Here is a 19,216-nt window from a genome sequence, read left to right on the forward strand (position 1 = left end):
GCATTAAAACTCAGAGTCAGAAACATAACAGATGCAAAATCAAAACACAAGGTCGCTCCAGGGATCATACAAAGACAATTAAAGCAAATTACCAGCTATGTTAAAGCTATGTCCTGAACACAGAAGAACTATGTAACCCAAACGTAAGGTGCTGGATCCTTTTTTTTTTTTTTATTTATCCTGCCCTTGTCATCTCCCTAGGTGACTATACATTTTATTATAGGATGATAATGATTCTAAGTATATTGGTCAAAGGTACATTGTATGTCTGAAACAAGATATATGATAAAAGTGGAGAAAATACCAAGGTGTTACTGTCATATGAAGGACATGCTTGAAAGATTTTAATCAAGATAATCTCACCACTTCCTTCCTTCTATTTTCTTTTTAGAAATGTAATGAGAACTATGCTCTGGATTCTTTTATTCATGAAAGCCCAACTGAAATCACAGAAATAAATATGCAGTCAGATAGACATGGTTCATACAACCTTCATTTTCATAGCTTATTTTTTGAAAAAAAAAAAACAGTTGTACACACATAGCCTTTGAAGTCTGAATGTTCTTTCCTGATTATATACATTTTTTGTGTGTTGCATTGAACTGCATCAGGTTGTTAGCGTTCAGTAATATGTTGATATCTAGTGGTGGTTTAGAGCCTTGTTTACTTATGTGACTTGATATCTCTCTCTGTCCTCTCCTCCTGTTTAGTACTAGTTAGTTTAGTCCTAGCTAAACCCTCCCTGTTTCTTCCATGTTCCCTTCGTCGAGGTTGTTACTTTGCAGAGACAGGGCGTAGGAAAGTCATTGTCTTCTTACATTTTTTGGATATATTGCCAGAGATAGAGATTAATTTGTGCACCACATCCCTAAATAAATGTAACTACAAATCGGGGGGCAAAGGTGGGACTTTGAAGGTGCAAATAATTTAACAAGATGGAGAAAAATCTGGATTTTTGTAAAAATACAACATTTTATTCCACAAATAAGACATATAACATGACAAAATACTCTTAAAATTTGTAAAAGCACAAGAAAGCACTCGATTATGTCAGCTCTACATGTTTCGCCATCTTCATAATGGCTTCTTCAGGAGTCTGATAGACATTTTTCAAGAGTGAGCATTCTAAATTACAGAAAAAAGAGAAACTAATGAAAGTAACAAGCAAAAAATGATATATGGCATTTTTTGCTTGTTACTTTCATTAGTTTCTCTTTTTTCTGTAATTTAGAATGCTCACTCTTGAAAAATGTAGTTACATTGTCTTCTTACACTTCAAAAGACTGGAAAAATATCCTCTGTACTGCAATTATCCGAAGATCCCTGTAAAGTCAGTAGGCAACCATGCTGGTCATACCGACTGGATCTAAAGGGGTATGTCCTTGCATAAGGTGGCATTTGAAACAGAACTCTGAAAGTTGTTAAATGGAGATGTTGGTAATAAATTGTACAGCAGCATTTTGCAAATTGACAGCATAAACAGCAGCTACAAGAGCAAAGTGTGGAGTTGTGTAATGACCAAAAAGATCAGAGACAGAATTCAATGTTCTCTTGAGGCTTGTAAAGATTTACAACAAAGTTCTCTTAGATTAGCAGGGGTTGACATGTGCCCCTGTTTGGCGTAAAGACAGATTACCTCTGAGCCTCTCATTTATAGGCCCAATGTGGAGTTTTACTGGCAGGGTTCTGCAAGACAATTTATTGCTGATATGCTAATATTTTTTGCCAGTTCTTGACAAACACCCTTTGCCAGGTGGCAAATTTTTAGGCAGCCTCTGTAATCAGTTGGGCCCATGAATGTACAGTAAAACTTTGGATTGCGAGCATAATTCATTCTGGAAACATGATTGTAATCCAAAGCACTCTTATATCAAAGCAAATTTCCCCATAAGAAATATCGGAAACTCAAAAGATTCTTTCCACAACCCTTTATTCAAAAGTCCTTCAGTTTATAGTCCATATAAAAAGATTATAGCAATGTTGTGCAACCATAAAATGCCCATTTACAAATGGCAATCTCCACAAAGGGATTAGAAGCAAAATCTATCAGGAGATACAGAGTATAAAAAGAAAGAGAGGCGCCTCTAAGTGTAGCAATATGGTTACATTTAATGAAGGTTCAATATTTAGCAACTCACATGGTTGAGGATTAAAACAGGAACATCTAAGTATGGAGGCATTCGGGGTAAAGCTGTCCATCCTCTGCACTGCCAGCTCTCACCGCTGTCAGTCTGTCAGTCTGCAGTCATGACCGGTAAGACTGCCCTGCAGTAGAGTGATCTGAAAACGAGGCTTGAAGTGCTCGTGGAGCGCAGCATGGAAGGGATAATGTCGTGGGCGGTGCGGGGGATGGTCTAGGTGGACAGCTTTACCTCAGATGACTGCATACTTTGATGTGCCTGTTTTAAACATCAACCATGTGAGTTGCTAAATGTTGAACCTTCAATAAATGTAATCATATTGCTACACTTAGAGGCACCTCTCTTCTCTTTTATACTCAGTTTTGATGTGACGCTACTTGTATATCAAAACATCACTTGTTTATTAAGTCAAAATGTATTCAAAAAATGTTAGTTTTGCAAAACGCTCCCAAACCAAGTTACTCTCAATCCAAGGTTTTACTGTATTTGTAAAATATAATACTGTTATTGATACTACATGTTGTTAACTGCCAAATAACAAACAAAGATGTTACAACATTTGCCTTTTATACACATTTCAAATCTTCTTAGAAAAAATATGACTAAGGCCCCTTTCACACAGGCAGACCGTTCAGATCCGCCTGTCCGTTTTTCAGGCGGATCTGAACGGATGCCTCATGCATCTGTATGGGGCATCGGATGTCAGCGGAGAAATGTTCACTGACATCCGATCTGACCTGTCAAATTTGGACGGATGGAAACCCTATTTTCCATCCGTCCAGCGGATCGGATGGGATCGGATGAAAATGGACAGATGGTCCGTTCCCATCCGATTCCCCCATAGAGAACAGCAGGGACCTGACAGCTCTGTCTCCGCACAAAGCAGACAGAGCTGCCATCCACCTGCTCAGCAGGGGATCAGCGGATCGATCAACCGCTGAGAAAAACTGAGTTTGCCGACGGACTCCCCTGTGTGAAAGGGACCTAACTGTCCAGACACTGTCCCATTTCCTGGGTATCTTGACCTGCCTGTGAGAGCCGGTTCACACTACTGCGAACAGAAAGTCGCCCCATGAAGGAGCGACTTTTTAGCGTGACTTTGAAGAGACTTGTTTAGAGACTTGTAAGAGACTTGGAAGAGACTTGTGCACTACTTTGAAGAGACTTAAAATGATAGACGACTTTGTCTGTGGGGAATGCCTGGCTAATCTTTTTCTTCTTCCTGGAAAGTCTGATAACAAGTCGCTTGAAAATAGATAAGGATCCGACTTAGGAGCGACTCCCATTGAAGTCTATGTGCACAAGTCGGATAGAGGTCACCTTGAAGTAGTACAGGAACCTTTTCTGAAGTCGGAGCGACTTCAGTAGTGCATATTAAGGCCGCTCTCATTCATTTACATTGAATTTGTGATGAGAAGAGACTTGGGACGACTTGAGGGCACACAAGTCGTGTCCCAAGTCGGAGTAGTGTGAACCGGCACTAAGACCCCGGGCGACCTGTGAAGTCGCGGCGCGCAGCTCGCACCGCGACCTCGGAGCGGCCGGCATGGACTTCATATAATTGAAGTCAATGCAGGTCGCTCCGGGTCGCCCCAAAGAAGCTCCGGACCCTTTTTCTAAGTCGGAGCGACTTGTGTCGCTCCTATTAGTACAGGTCCACAGCTTCTCTACGGCAGGCGACCTACGGTGACCTGTCAGGCAACCAGGTCGCCTGACAGGTCGCCCCAGTGTGAACCGGCTCTAAATGTGGTGAATGTGATTTGTTTACTAAATATTATCATTGCATTCAATTAATAACCCAAAACCGTTACTATAATACAAAATTGTTTGATCTCTAAACTGTTAGTTCAATATTATTGAACAACAAGTATCCACTCTGTTGATTATTCCAACTGCTAAAACAAAAGCACACCATACAGTATCTCACAAAAGTGTAAAAGTGTAAATTTGCTGTCCCCTTTAAAATAACTCAACATACAGCCATTCATGTCTAAACCGCTTGCAACAAAAGTGAGAACACCTCTAAGTAAAAATGTTGAAATCGGGCCCATAGTGTCAATATTTTGTGTGGCCACCATTATTTTCCAGCACTGCCTTAACCCTCTTGGGCATGGAGTTCATCAGAGCTTCGCAGGTTGCCAGTGGAGCCCTCTTCCACTCCTGCATGACGACATCACGGAGCTGGTGAATGTTAGAGACCTTGTTAGAGAGATTTCACATCCAAACAACATTTAAATGGTGGCATCGGCATCAGGGGCTTGATAGCTGCTGCTAATTCAGGACTGATTCATTTTGATAAATGTCAGCCAGTCAACGGAGTCTGTGAACAGACGTGCTCTCTCATCTGTCACAAAACCTCTGGCAGCACTAAATGCCCATTCGCAAAGCACGCTGAATGAAGGGCAGCCCAGCAGCTCAATTACATACTGAGCAAGTTCTGGCCAGTGGTCTTTTCTCATAACCCAGTAACCCAGCGGATCTTCAACTGGAAAGCTCTCTATGTCTGTTTTCACCCCTAGATAATCTCCTACCATATGATGCAGATGTTGCCGATGGGATGTGGAAGCCGAAAGCCCTGGGTGCCAATGACTAGAAACATGTTAAAATGCATCACTGAGGTGGATCCCTTCTCCACCCTTCTCCACCGCTTCTCTCTTGACCAACAGAAGTCTTAAAACTAGTTTTTCCACGAGACTGTCCCCTAACAGAGTCTAAAAAGGCATTACATAAACTCCTATTTAAGGTTTTCTCAAGATATTTCATCCTCTGCTCCCTCTGTAAGGATGAGACTTTCCCCTTGATGCCTCAAATTCTCAGGTCCTTTTGCAGGCTTTGAAAAAGGAGGGAGCCCATGAACCAGCAAGTTTGTGGAGACATGAGAAGCAAAGTCCTGGGGGTCACTGAGTATTACAGTATTTGTGACTGCCTCCACCCAGCCACATACTACTCCCAAAGGTTCTGGGGATGGAAAACCATCTCTTAAGGTTTAACGTATGTCTTCCTCAGCCTCCAAATCTCCCAGAATCCTCCTCCTCTTGTATGTTTTGTGGCGTCGCAAGAATTGTGTCTGCATAAAGCGGGCCTTGAGAGGAAAGGAAGTCCTCCTCTTCCTTCTGCTGCTCTGCCTTGAGTGCGCTGTTCATAATGCCACGCAGAGTCTGCTCTAGCAGAAACACAACAGGGATTGTGTCACTGCATTGTCAGAGCTCAGCATCCTTGTTGCCTCCTCAAATGGTGACAGTACAGTGCATGCATCCTTTATCATCAGCTATTGATGTAAGGAAAAAAATCAGAGCCGGCCTGAGCCTGTTGTTGTGCCATACCCATACAAGTACTCGTTGACGCCCCTCTGCTGCATGTGCAGCCTTTGCAGCATTGCCAGATTTGAGTTCCAGCTTGTAGGCATGTCATAAATCATGCAGTTTATAGGCAGGGGAAATTGCCGAAGAATTTTAGCCAACCGAGCACTGGTTGTGTATGACTGTCTGAAATGGCTACAGACTCTTCTGGCCTGCTTTAGCAGATCTTCCAAACCCAGGTACCTGTTCAAGAAATGCTGCATCACCAAATTGAGGACATGTGCCAGGCCACATGTGTTAACTTTCCCTGTCCAAGGGCGGACAGGAGGTTAGTGCCTTTATGGCACACCACTATCCTGGTTTCAGTTGGCATGGCACGAACCACCTCTGGGCATGCCCCTGCAGAGCAGAAAAAACCTCTGCTCCAGTGTGGCTCCTGTCCCCTCGACAGACCAGCTAAAGCACTGCATGGCATCTTTTAGCCTGACTCATTAAATACCCCCTTAAACACTTATAGGGTACTAGTGGATCATAGGACAATTCAGCAGAGGAGGGCTTGGAGGAGGAGGGGTAGAGCTTACAAATCCCGCATCATCACCACCAACTGTAGGGTGAAGTGGTGGAAAAACAAGCTGCAGCACTGATTCCTGTCCTGCATCTTTCCGAGTTGCAAGCAGAGTTACCCAAAATATATCGCCCCTGACCATGTTTGCTGGACCACGTGTCAGCAGTAATGTGGACCTTGTGGCTGACTGCCTTGCCTAACGATGCCTTCCATGTGATTGTACAGAGCTGGAATGGCCATACATGCAAAGAAATAGCAACTGGGAACCTGCCATTGTGGTATAGCACATTTTGCAAATTCAAGGAAGGGGACAGAATGCACCAGACGGAAAGAAGGAAAGACAGGAGTTGTAAAGCCAGCAGCTATAACAAGCTTGAATTTAGATGCTGGGTATGTGGGTGGGAGGGACTATATATTTATTTTTTTTCGCTGCAGCAGCTGGGGCAGAAAAAATTGCCTGCTATAGTCTTCAGCTGGTGGTGTATTGCTTGCAGACATGCTGCAAGGACCTGTGACACCCTTTGCTATACCATCATACTTCTCAGTGTGGGCTGCTGAGAGGTCATGAGATATAGTGGGGGTAGACTTGAAAAGTGAGGGGGAGCAGATTTGTGTCCCTTTTGTACATCTTTCAGGTGCTCTTACCAACAGGCTGAGGGGTGGGAGGTTGAATGCCTTGTCAAACATGTGGTACCCAAATGGCTGCTGTTTTTGCCATACTTGAGCTGCTTAAGGCAAAGTTTTAAAATTGCAACAGTGCGGCTGCACTTGTGCTAAAAAAGGCACAGACAGCTGAGCTGTGGGAAGTAAGCTGGGAGACAACAGCTCTACATTGTGATAGAATAAGGTGGCTGCTCTCTACTCTTCCATGATGGCTGCCTTGTTAGGGTTGGGCCTCACTCTCACTTTTCTCCTCTGCTCTATCTGGCACCCAAGTGACCTCATCATCATCATCACTATCCTCTCCATCCTCATCATCACTGGAGCCCACTTGGCAATACGCTGCGGCAGGGGGAACATGACTGCTAATTTATTGTTTACCAGTGTTCTCCCCTATCTGTAGGCTCTTGTTCCTTTCGAAATCTCAGAATCAACATCAGAATCAAGTAATACCTGGGCATTGTCAAGGAGCAAGAGGCTGACGCTGTGTTCAAATAACTCCTGACTCCTCCATGCATGATGCTGGGGCTATGGCAGAAGTAGCTGTGGACAAGAAGGCAGAATAGGCCACTTTGGCAGCTGCAGTGGAATGCACACTAGTCTCTGCTTGAGTGATAGAGGATGAGGAGGTTGAGGATGGTTTAGTAAGTCATATAAGAAAAAACTATCAGCACAACTACTGTGCAATAAAGTGAAACTAAAAACAAGTAAACTCTGGCAGCTTACAATCAATGTGTTTCCACTCCACAATAAAACATCAATAATAAAGAAAAACTGTGCTGCCCCAGATACATAAATATAAATCAATATCTTGCATGATACATAAAGGTGAAATAAATCAATGAATCACCCCAAAATAGTGTCCATCAAAAAATGAAAGTGATACAAATACATAAAAGGGGAAATAAATCAATAAATCACTCCAAAAAAGTGTCCATCTAAAAATTTTTGTTTAAATCATATGTTAACTGATGTGAAAAGAATATATAGAGTAAGTGTGAATAAAAAATATTCAAGATAAATCAATGCATAAATAAAGTCTCAATGACAGCCACGTCCAAAGGATCTAGAAGACTCCTGCAGTCTCCTACACCTCTGTAGTGATCAATTTAATAAGGTGCTCCTACATCCACCACCAATAAGCAATCAATCCTCTCACCTTCCTATCTGACCCAAGAGTCACCAATGGGTCAGATAAAGCAGTCCCCTTCTGGGATAATGTAACGGTGAATCAATAGGGACTTGGAGCTAACAGGCTAATCTCAGGAACCACACTGGATCACTCGTAGTCCACACAGGCAATTGACAAGGGGGGAAGCAAAAAAATTGAATGCTCTCTGATATATATGAATGGCATTTATTAGGCAGATAAAAACTTACAAAAGCGGCACTTCAACCATACGAGCTGTGAAGGATGCCCTTCTATGTCTGTTCGCATGTTTCCCCTCCCTGCTTAAAAGACTATATTGAGGATTAGTTTATATGTCTGTGACAAACTCCCCTCTTTTGAGTTGCCACGAGTACCTGGAGAGGACTACTTGTCAGCCTCTTACCATGTGATTATGGTCCCATGTTGAAACACTTGTTTTTGCCCTGCTGTTGAATCCATACGTATGTGATCTGAGCGCCATTCAGTAATAATGTGCGCTCAGATCTAAGCTATCTGGGGATATGTTGAATGTACCTTTTTTATGCAATAAGCTGCATAGTTATATAGTTTCATGTATTTTGCTGTCCTTGGGAGATGAGTGGATCATTTCTCAATTGTCTTCAGGACAATAGACTGTGTAGAACCGGTTTTGGGCAGACAAGCAATGTGTACTGCCAGGCCATAGAGACTTGTACTAACTTTGGAACCCATGGTCCGATTCATGCCATTTTTTAATATGTTGTTCCCCTGAATGGTTTGATTGTGAATATGTAATTGTATAAAGATTGGATGTATAGTTTTAAAGTTACAGCATGTGGGTAAAACTGCATTTTTCCTGCCTGTGATAATTATGTTAACCATTGTGTACCATAATTACCTCCCAGACAGAGGGGGGGGGGGGGATTTTATGTGGATTGTAACCTTTGTGTTATTGGTTAATGTGTATTTGTTGTGGGTGTCTCCCTTGCATGGGGGCAGGGGATAAAATAAATTGTAGTTTGAAATGCCTGTGTTTTGCTTCCAGTAAAGTGCGTTCCAGCATTCAGCTTTGCTCACAATGTCCAGGATGACTCTTGCTGGTGGTACAGTAACCCCTTTTTCTTTTTCCCCTGGCTGTCTTTAAATGTTTTATTTTTTTGTTAAAGTGGATGTAAACCCCAGTCATTAAATTTGACCTGGGCACATATATTGTATCTGTAGTGTTTACTGATCTCTCTCCAAAGTCCTAAGTCTCGTGTCTTTCTGCTGCTCCGTTCCTCTGTTATCAGCATGATAACTTATGACAAGTTCTCTGACACATGAGATAAAAGCAACTGAAAATTTGTGTCAGGGTGTGTGCATAGAGATAGATTAGCAGAGAGCCGGTCTATTCACAGCACAACTCTGCATGTTTCTTCCTTCCTCTGCCTATGTGGAGGGGGGGGTGCCTTTCCTCCAATCAGCTGTCACACAGTGTATGCCAAGACACACCCAGTGCTGGAACAGGAAGAAAAAATTCAAACACGGTGTTCACTTTCTAAACAATGTAGGAAGCTGAATACAACAGATACACAAATAAAACTTATGTAGGAAGATTTGTTTAATTTCTGTGTATTACCTGAGACTCTTCACTTCACTGAGTATATGTGAGGATTACATCCACTTTGGGTTAGATGTAACATTTTCTATACTAATTGCTTAGTACTTATGGCAGTCATATTGCACCAATTTGCTGCTTTCCACTGTTCTGTGAGTTTCCTACTGTTAACACTACAGTATACATTATGTAGGGCTTATGCTAGTCAAGCTATTTTTAAGGGCTAACATTTTGCTAGATTTATAGATTTTTTCAAGGAATGGAACAGTTAAAGTTCTGCATTCAGCAATTTCTAGATGAAACATTAAATCTGCCTGCCAGGACCCCAGCTTGCTCACAATTGATTACTATCTTTTGAGCTTTCCATATAAGTCATTAAAAGACAGCTGAAGGTTAAGTCTTCCATAACTTAAATGCAGAAAAGAAGAGGGTTTTATCAACATACTATACACCAGCTTTGGTATATACTGTATAAAGGGGCTCAAAATTTCAAGTCCTAAGCTACTAGTCAGACCTTAAGAGTTACTCGCCACCAGTTGCCCCACCCAACCCCTACCCTGCCCCGCCCCTAATTCTGCCTCTAAACATGCCCTCATAAATTATCTAATGAAATTACACTGTTCAATTTTTTATGCAGAATTAAGTTACAAAAAAAATATGAACAACAACAACGTTATCAGTGCTCATCAGTGCAGCCTCATCAGTACCAATCAATGCACCCTTATTAGTTCCCATTATTGCAGCATCACCAGTGTCCAAAAATGCAACCTCACCAGTGCCTATCAATGCAGCCTCATCATTGCCCATCAATGCAGCCTCATCATTGCCCATCAATGCAGCCTCACCAGTGCCCATCAGCGCAGCCTCATCATTGCCCATCAATGCAGCCTCATTAGTGCCCATCAATGCAGTCTCACAAGTGCTCATCAATGAAGCCTCAACAGTGCTTATCAATGCAGCCTCACCAGTGCCCATCAGCGCAGCCTCAATTGGTGCCCATTAATACAGCCTCACCAGTGCCCACTAATGCAGCCTTACCAGTGCCCATCAGCGCAGCCTCATCAGTGCCCATCAATGCAGCCTCACCAGTGCCCATCATTGCAGCCTCACTAGTGCTCATCAATGCAGCCTTACCAGTGCCCATCAGCGCAGCCATATCAGTGAACGGGGATCACAGGGAAGAGAGTCGGCTGGATCACACAGAGCAGGGATCTCCTGCTGTGACACAGCTTGGATTTGAATTGCCCTGCGGCCACAGTCCAACAAAGTCCCACCTCCCAAACAGGCTACTATGATAGATGTCACTTCAATTTCCTGGCATTGGACCAGTGTGCTGTCTATCATATGAGCTGGTCCAGGAGGCGGGACTTTGTTTGACAGCAATTCAAATCCAAGCTGTGTCACAGTGGGAGATCCCCGCTCTGGCTGCTCCAGCTGGTTTTCCTCTTCCTCTCTTCTCTCCTCCCCAGTTTCCTGGCTGATCACTGGCAGGGATCGGCTCCCATTCAGCCCCGCCTGCCGATAGCACCCGCCCCCCTCCCCCTTCAAGGCAGCTCACTCTCACTCTCAAGCTATTTCCACTCCCCAAATGGGAGCAATCAAGTAGAAATTTTGAGAGCTGCTGCGTATTGTAGTGTTAGCAGCTGAGTTATTTTCATTAAATAGTTAGTGAGTAAAAAAAAAAATTCAGTTTCACAAAAAAAAAAAAAACAATAAAGAAAATTGCATTCTCAGGCCACCAAGCACAAAGTTGCTCCAGGGAAAAGTAAATGACCCCAAATCCTTCCTGATCCCTGATTTCCAGGAGAAATTTTCTATGATTGTAGCCAGGCACTGGGCTATGACAATATGGAGACAAAGAAATTGCTCTGTTAATGTTAAACTGCTAAATTCTCCTACTGCCAGCAGTGGGAGAGACAAGTGAACACAACCCATAGACTTCCATGCCCGACATCTGGAATCTTGGAAGATGTAGTCTTCCTTGAGGTGTTGGCCATGTAATGGAACAGCAGACTTTCTGAGCTATGAGTCCCGTCAGACTGTGGGGTGCAGGAAGAGCCAGGGTTGGCCAAAATATTTTTCGAAAGAAAAGTCTGCGCTTTTGGTACAATGGGAGTCAGTAGATCGAGACCTGTATGTGGAAGTAGGAGACAGAGCCGCTCTAAAGCGCCCAGGGTTGCCAAGGCAAACCACCAAACACATTCATCAGCCTTGATAACCTGATGGGATTGCTGCTGAGAGACCAGAGATTTTGCAAGCTTCTTCCTTATACTATGTGGATCTCCACTGCATCAAAACTATACCAAAGGGGCCTCTTCCACGGCCAAATGTCTATCACCATCTTGGGGAGTTGTTGAGAAAGCCTATGGCCCACTTTGTACTGTCAGTAGTAGTCAAGTTACTGAGAGCAGGACCTTTGTAGTACTCTTTCAGCACCCCTCTATCCTGCATCCTGTTACTTTAATTTTCTTGGCCACACCATTACTAGCCATGAACTGCAGCTGTAGTGCATCATCACTACCTCTAGCCTGATTTGCTTCTCCTACCACAGACTACATTGCACAACTGCCACCTAACTGCATTCAGATCTAAGGACTACGCTAAGTGCACCAATCCAAAGGACCCAATGCTAACCGGCAGAAGACTAACCTTAGAGACTGCTCCTATCCATTTTACAAGTTTCCCTCATTCTCCTACACTGTTTATGTTGTTTAATTATGACCATGTTTGCCCAGTCAGTCTAGGCTTAGCATAGCCACCTTTAGTGCATACCAGAAGTAAGCCCTGTTATTGTTAGTCTATTGCTGCCTGGTATTGCATCCTGGAGTGGCCTTGCTACTGTTTATGCTGACCTGAATGTCCCATGCCTTTCATGCCTAGCTCTCACTGTTAGCCATTCTGTGTGCTGGACTGGGTTATCACTATTATTACTTTGCTTTTACTAGTGTTGTTATCACCTTCTTGAAGAATAATATATTGAGTTTACTCTTATCAGCTGTTTGTTGCCTGGTTTTAAAGATAAACCCTAGCACTGGGTAAGAGTAATGATTTGCTATGTTTTATTGTGTTTGCTTGTATTCTAATAACCTGGTGTGTCAGAGGGGCTAAGGCTCTTGAGGAGGTCGAGCCTAAGAACAGAGTACCCATCTTAACCTGCAGCTCCTTTGGGGGTGATGCTACACTATTATTTCATATTATTTCTTACAAATATTAATAACATTTCTAAATTGGTGTGCATTTAGAAATGCACGGCATCTCATTTAAAACAATTTACTGCTTCAGGTAGAACCAGCTTCTGTGGACTAGCCATTTTATATTTGTTTGCATTTAGAACATACCTGTTTGAAGCAATCTATTACATTGCCTAGAAACAGCTACTGTGGGAGAGTATACTGGATTTTCACAGCTCTTACAGTAAAAAAAAAAAAAAAACATTTGTTGAGATTGAACACACATCAAATCTCCAAAAAAACGATCTCATGTCTTTTGAGGTGATTTTAAAGTGAACAACTTTTGAAGTTTTCTATATGACTTATATATGTAGTTCTGTAAGGTTATAATATCCTCCTTAACTTCATCTTGCCAGAATACATTTAATTCAGCTAATCTTTTTGAGCTTTTTAGCTGATTTCTTTCATGCCCCTTTTCAATTTATTTACCCTTCTCTGCACCTTTTCCAGTTCCATGACATATTTTTTCTGAATTTGTGCTCAAAGCTGAACTGCATATGCTTTAAAAGGCACAATTATGTCTTGGCCTCTTAAAGTATAACTAAAGGCAAAACATTTTTCATTTTGGATAAAGCTGAGATTAATTAGAACATCTAGTTGGTTTTATTGCTGTCTCTGCCCCTGTTGATTAGATTTACCCTCCTTATTTGTTCTGTTTAACATCATCGTTAAAAGTGAAAGTAAAAGAAATTACAAACTTTGGGTTATCCCTAAAAAAGTAATAGATGGGAAATCTTCCAAAGGGGACACTAGTTCAGGTTATCTGGGTAGGAAAATAGGGGGGGGTCCCAAGAGATTGCCATAATTTGCAAAGATTTCCTTTCACTTCTGTTTTGACTATGGCACAGAAAGTGAAGGTAAATCTCCCCAATGGGACACAGATGGCAGAAAAAAAGAAAACCTGACACTGTTTTGCCTATAGTTCTGTTTTAGGTCAATGTCTCTTTTAATACAAATATGGCAGGTGAGGGGGGACATCTTTAAAATTAGAGAACAGTAGACATGTATGGATCACTTTTACTGGAAAGCTGAACACTGGCTGAAAAAAAATAAGTACTAAGCTCGCAGCTACAGCTGTGATCATAAGTTTACTTTAAACACTTGAAATCCAAGTCGCTTATAAACAGACTTGTGGACAATCAAGTCATTAATATTATAAGATCTCTGTACAGTGCTAACCCTGGAAAAGACACTGGATTGTTTGGGTCCCCCTGCCTGTCCAGTGATAGACCTATGTGACACTGACACACCTGGGAACAGTTTAAATGGGCTTTTTCAAGACAAAAGCACTAATAAAGGAAAGAGTTAGTTAACAATATACAGAAAAAACTGTTTCACCAAGCACAAGCTGAAACAGGCTTTAAAATGTATGAGTATGTGGCAACTGTCAGGTCCTACTCTACTGGCTAGTGGGTCTAGATTGCTGTAATGCAGTCCTACCAGCTTTGGTGTCCTTAGTCTCCCATGAAAGCCCTCACCTTTCCCTGCTGAGGGCATTTGCCTTCCCAAAGACCAGGTAATATAAACAGAAACAAAGAGCCAATGGCCTCTTACTACTCCTAATGATTCAGTGATGGACAATGACATGGACTCTCCTTCTCAGAGGCTCTCGACTCTGTATCAGAACTGGACAGCAGATCACTGAAAGCACAGGACAAAGGAACACTGGAATGGCCAAAACACTTAAAAGCAGTGGCAGATTCTCCAATAGTTATCCCCGGTAGGGTCACTGTAACAAACACCCCAACCTGGTTTCCTCTGTATTTAGCACAGCAAATGGCCCTCCAACAATAGCACATGCTCCTGGTCCTGCAGTTCTCTTTCTTTGCTGGTGCAGTCTGCACAGTACAGTCCCTGTCACTTTATGCAGCCTGGAAAAGTCTCCTCCCAACAGCAGAAACTGCAGCAAAGCAGACTTTCATCCTAGTACTTAGGTTCACAATGGCATTGTCCCAGCTCACTCTGCACCACCAGGCACATATAGCACCTGCTGGGCACCCCTGCTAACCTTGCAGGTCCCAGTAGAATTCAAGGAGACACTTACCCACTCTTTTGGGTTTCCCTGCGCTGTGTGCAACTGAGTGGCACTGGCAGCTAATCACAGTCCTTCTAGCACTCGCCATCTAATAGAAATCTGTCTTTGCTCACTGGTATGTTCAGCTCTGACTGTGGTGGCAGCCATTAAGAGTCCTCTTTCCTCTACATTCTAATTCTACATTTTCCCTGAGCTATCAATCCCTGTGGGGAGAGCAATGATCTGCGAGTCCCAGGATCAATGCATTGCCGAGCTTTCAATACACTCTACCTACCAAAAGCCTACAGTTTTAGCTAAACAAGCATAACGTTTCACAAGTAATCAGATAACAGTTTCACCAAATTAACTGTACCTAGTGGGTGAAACTAGACTGATTATGTGGAACGTTCTAGCACAAGATGGATGTGGGGGGTAATCCCCACCATGGTGCTATCACCCACTGGTACAATAATATGAGGCCCTTCTTCTCCAGAACAAACCACTCTTGAAGCACCTATTGATTCCTCAGTAGGACGGATTTATAGATTCACTCTTTGCTCTCTGGGCTCCAAAATGTCTTTACCAAAGGCTCCATTGTTACTTCTGAAGACTGTGAAGAAGATGTGTTTCCTAAACCTCAAGTCTCCTTATCTATAAGTCAATTTTATCTCTGTCTTGATTGGAAACCTCCAGTAACACACAATAGCAAAGCTCCCTAGCTTTCCAAAGACTAAGGGGTCAAATGTCAACTTGATCTATGGATAACTGTCATAGGGATTTTTCAGGCATATACTTCAGGTGTTGGTTGTAGAAGTCTTGAATCAGCAAAATCACTTGAGTACCTAAATCAAGATGAGTTATTGTGTATACACCTTTAACCTGAATAGGCACCATAGGCAAAGTGCCTACCAGCTTGACAAGAATTTTAGTAGAAGCGCTTCAAAGCGTAAGTCTGGCAAACTGAATTTATACCCTATGTTTTGTTGAAGTGCTGCGCATATAATTATACCTGCTGAGAAATCAATATAACAAAAATAAAAATAATAAAATTAATATAATCCGTTGCTAGTGATGTGAAGATAATCTTCAATATCGTAAATATTATATAATCAACATGACATAAACCATATATGTGTAATAAAATCTATATAACAAATTTCTCAATGTGCTTAATTACAACTGTGAAAACCAATAGTGAAACCAAAAAACCAATCGCTGAATAAGAATAAATGTGCCCTAAGGGTGCTTACCTCACAGGGTGAATGAATGCGCTTGGATTTATGTGATGCTCTCTTGGATTGCCACCCTTCACTCCTCGATGGTAATCGCCCAGAAAAATGTGTTTCCAATGGATCGTTCTAATTACTCAGCCATCCATATGGGGGACAAAATAAAGGAGATCCATAGTGCAATAATGTAAATGAAGGAATATTTTATTTACATTTTTTTTTAATCCACTCACGTGATACTGGTGCTAAAGCGCACCAGTCTGTGCAGACAATTAACCAAGAAAACACGAACACTTATTTCAAAATCTGCCGCCTTTGCTGCATGGATCAGATGTGTCTCTCTGTTCACCGACAATTGCCGAGCCCCTCCCCTACGCGTGTGTCGGCACCAGGACTCGGTGCCTTCCTCAGGGGGATCTGATTGGTCGATGAACCCTCTGTGTTTTTTCCAGACAATGGATTTCTCCCAGGTGTGTTTTAACATGGTGTTAAAATTTAACCCTATAAAGTGCCCATAATCAGCTATGTCGGCAGGTAGCATTTAGGCAGAAGAGTACTCAAACGATTTGTTTTACATTAGCACGTATAATTATATGCGCAGCACTTCAACAAAACATTTGATTATTAGCACCTACCTAAAGGGAAGTGATCAGTGACTGCAGCATTTTAAAAATCATCATTACATAGCTGCTCATGGGATTTGCTTATTTTAAATGAATTTATACCGTTCTTTTATAGCATTCAAAACTATGCTTTCAATGATGTTCTGTTGATTATGGATATCTCTGTCCTGAAAGGCATATATCGATAAAGAAACATTCATCTTTACTGACAGGCTTCTTATCTGATGGGGTCCATCTTGACTTGACTGACTTGGCTCGTTGGCATCGTCATCATTCCATAAAAGGGCCAAAAAGGCAATCTTGGATGAATCCTCCTTGTAGCACCACCCCTGAAGAAGCTGCTGGATGTTTCTGAGATACCTTTAGGCTGAAAAGGGGTTATTTTGTTCAGAAAGCAATCCTCATTAAATCAAACAACAGCCACAAATGAATACCAGTAATTTGGAACAATATAACATTATGTAATATACAGTACAAAGTAAGATTGCATACAGATTAAACACAATATCACAGACTATAGAGGCAGATTACAGACCCCAATCCCCCTGAGCCAAAGAATAGCCCTAACCAGTGGCAAATACACTATACAATCTAGCAGATGTAAAGTCCTTCTCTATCCCACTGGCCATTGGTCCCTTAACTGTAGTTTGGGTGGGGCCCAAAGTCCTGAGTTAAAGCACTCACTCCTTCCCGCTGAGACTGAGGAAGGATATTTGTAATCCCCTGAAGTCAGGCAAACTACAAAAATGTGTGGCCAAAGGTCTCTCACCAATCCAGTTACATTGGGCTTGTCCTGTGATGAGCTGGTAAAAGCTCTTCAAGGGAGGTCTGTCCATCTGGAAACCACACATTGTGAATAGCGGTCTCTGAATCCTCTAGTTTGGAACAGTCTAAATTCAGGCAGGCATACTAAGCTTTGTAGTCCCAAGACAGCACGGTTCAGTCCTCTGTGTTAGAAAGCAAGGATGGTGTCTCAGTTCTAGTATGTGTCCCAGTTCAAACTCAAAGGCAGGAATGCAAGGGATTTAAGTGGAATTGTAGTCTGTCATCAGATCCCACAGCAGCAGTCCCATTTCTAACCAGTTAAGTCCCACACAGGCATAGCTTAGGTCACAGCAGTATCACCAAAGTGTTCCACAGCAGAAGTGTCTTTTTAACGGAAAAGGGGCAAAAGTTTCTTTCTTTGGGTCCTAGCACACAGCACAACAAGTTTATCCCAACACAGCTGCAACCTTGTTTCCCTATACAGCCAAAGCCATGTGTTCTGGGCTCTCCTGTACACAAAGCCCAGTGAGAGACAGGCAGCAGCAGAAGCTCTTCACATGGCAGCACACAACAGAACCTGCTCACTCCCTCTTTAACTCTACCTCACCTGTATCCATGTTAACATGGTCCAGGCTGCACCTCTCTCACCTCTTTTCCCATACAGGGGGTAGGGTTATAGTTCTTGGTTGCTTCTGCAGTCACTGAAAGTCATCCTTTAAATTCTGTAATTCTAGCTCAGCTGTACAGCCCAACCCCAACCGCGTAAGGAAGACACAGACTGTAGGGTAGGCTGGATAGTCCATGAAGTGCAGCTCACGCACCCCTTAAACTCCCCTACCCCTAAAGGGCCAGGATGCCAACCTGGCTACATCTGGTTATTTAGAAATGATATGTTTATGGGGAGTCATTTGTTAATGTTTATGCCTATACTGTGTTTCATCAGTGCATGTGAAAAGTTAGGGGTCCATGTCAACATAACAGATTTTTGTCCACATGAAAAATATTTCTGTCTCCATACAGGTTAACAGGAATGCAGTCAACAGCTTGAAGCAGATTGATGCAGATTAGAAAGACATCAACTTATGTCAAATGCCCCAGTCAGTGAACTTTGAATGATCTCAGAAGCATCTCAAGTTGATGTCAAATGCAAATGGAAAAAACTATTTGCATTTGCCCATAGAAATAAGCTCTAGCTGAGGCAAGTCTTAATTTGTCTGGGTTGATTAGGATAGAGAATTTATTCAGGACCCAGACAATTACTAAAAAAAAATTCCTAGTGCGTCCCCTATTTTCATTTCCATGCTTTTTTTTCTTTTTGTTTGCAATACAAGCATTTATTAACTGCTATTATCAAGGTTTTTATCCAACGTTTTTTTGTTTTAGCTTAAAAAAATGCTAATGTGCATGGAGACTTACTGATAAACTACAGACAAAATAGCAAAATGTGACAGGTTGTGACATCTAATCAATGTTACCAGATAAACATGTAAGATTATTAAAGCAATTGTGTTGAATTGTTTTTCTTTTCCTTTCCTTCATCTTATAGAATGTCCAGTAGATGGCACTTTTATATAACCATTTTGTTTACTGATGTTTAGTGAGTCGATCTGAAAATGTTCCTGTTTTTTATTTTTTTGTGTGTGTAGTGCAATCATAAACATTAAATCCACTGACAATCCCAGGCGTCGATAAGAGTTCTTCTATATATTGAGGATGATACCTTATTAAGTCTTTCTCCTTGATTTTTTTGGCTTTCTAGATCAATGAGGAAATCTATACAAGTTTGCAAATTGCCTCGCTGTCCCTCAGAGCTCCTTCAGGTCCCATTCACATTGGTCTGCTCCATTGCTGTTTCACCACTTTAAGACTGGAAGATTTGACCCCCTACCTGGCCAGGCCCTATTTTGCGATTCGGCACTGCGTTATTTTAACGGACAATTGCGCGGTCGTGCAATGCTGTACCC

The sequence above is a fragment of the Pelophylax lessonae genome (assembly GCF_965119305.1).
Source record: "Pelophylax lessonae genome assembly, chromosome: 1".
NCBI lineage: Eukaryota > Metazoa > Chordata > Amphibia > Anura > Ranidae > Pelophylax > Pelophylax lessonae.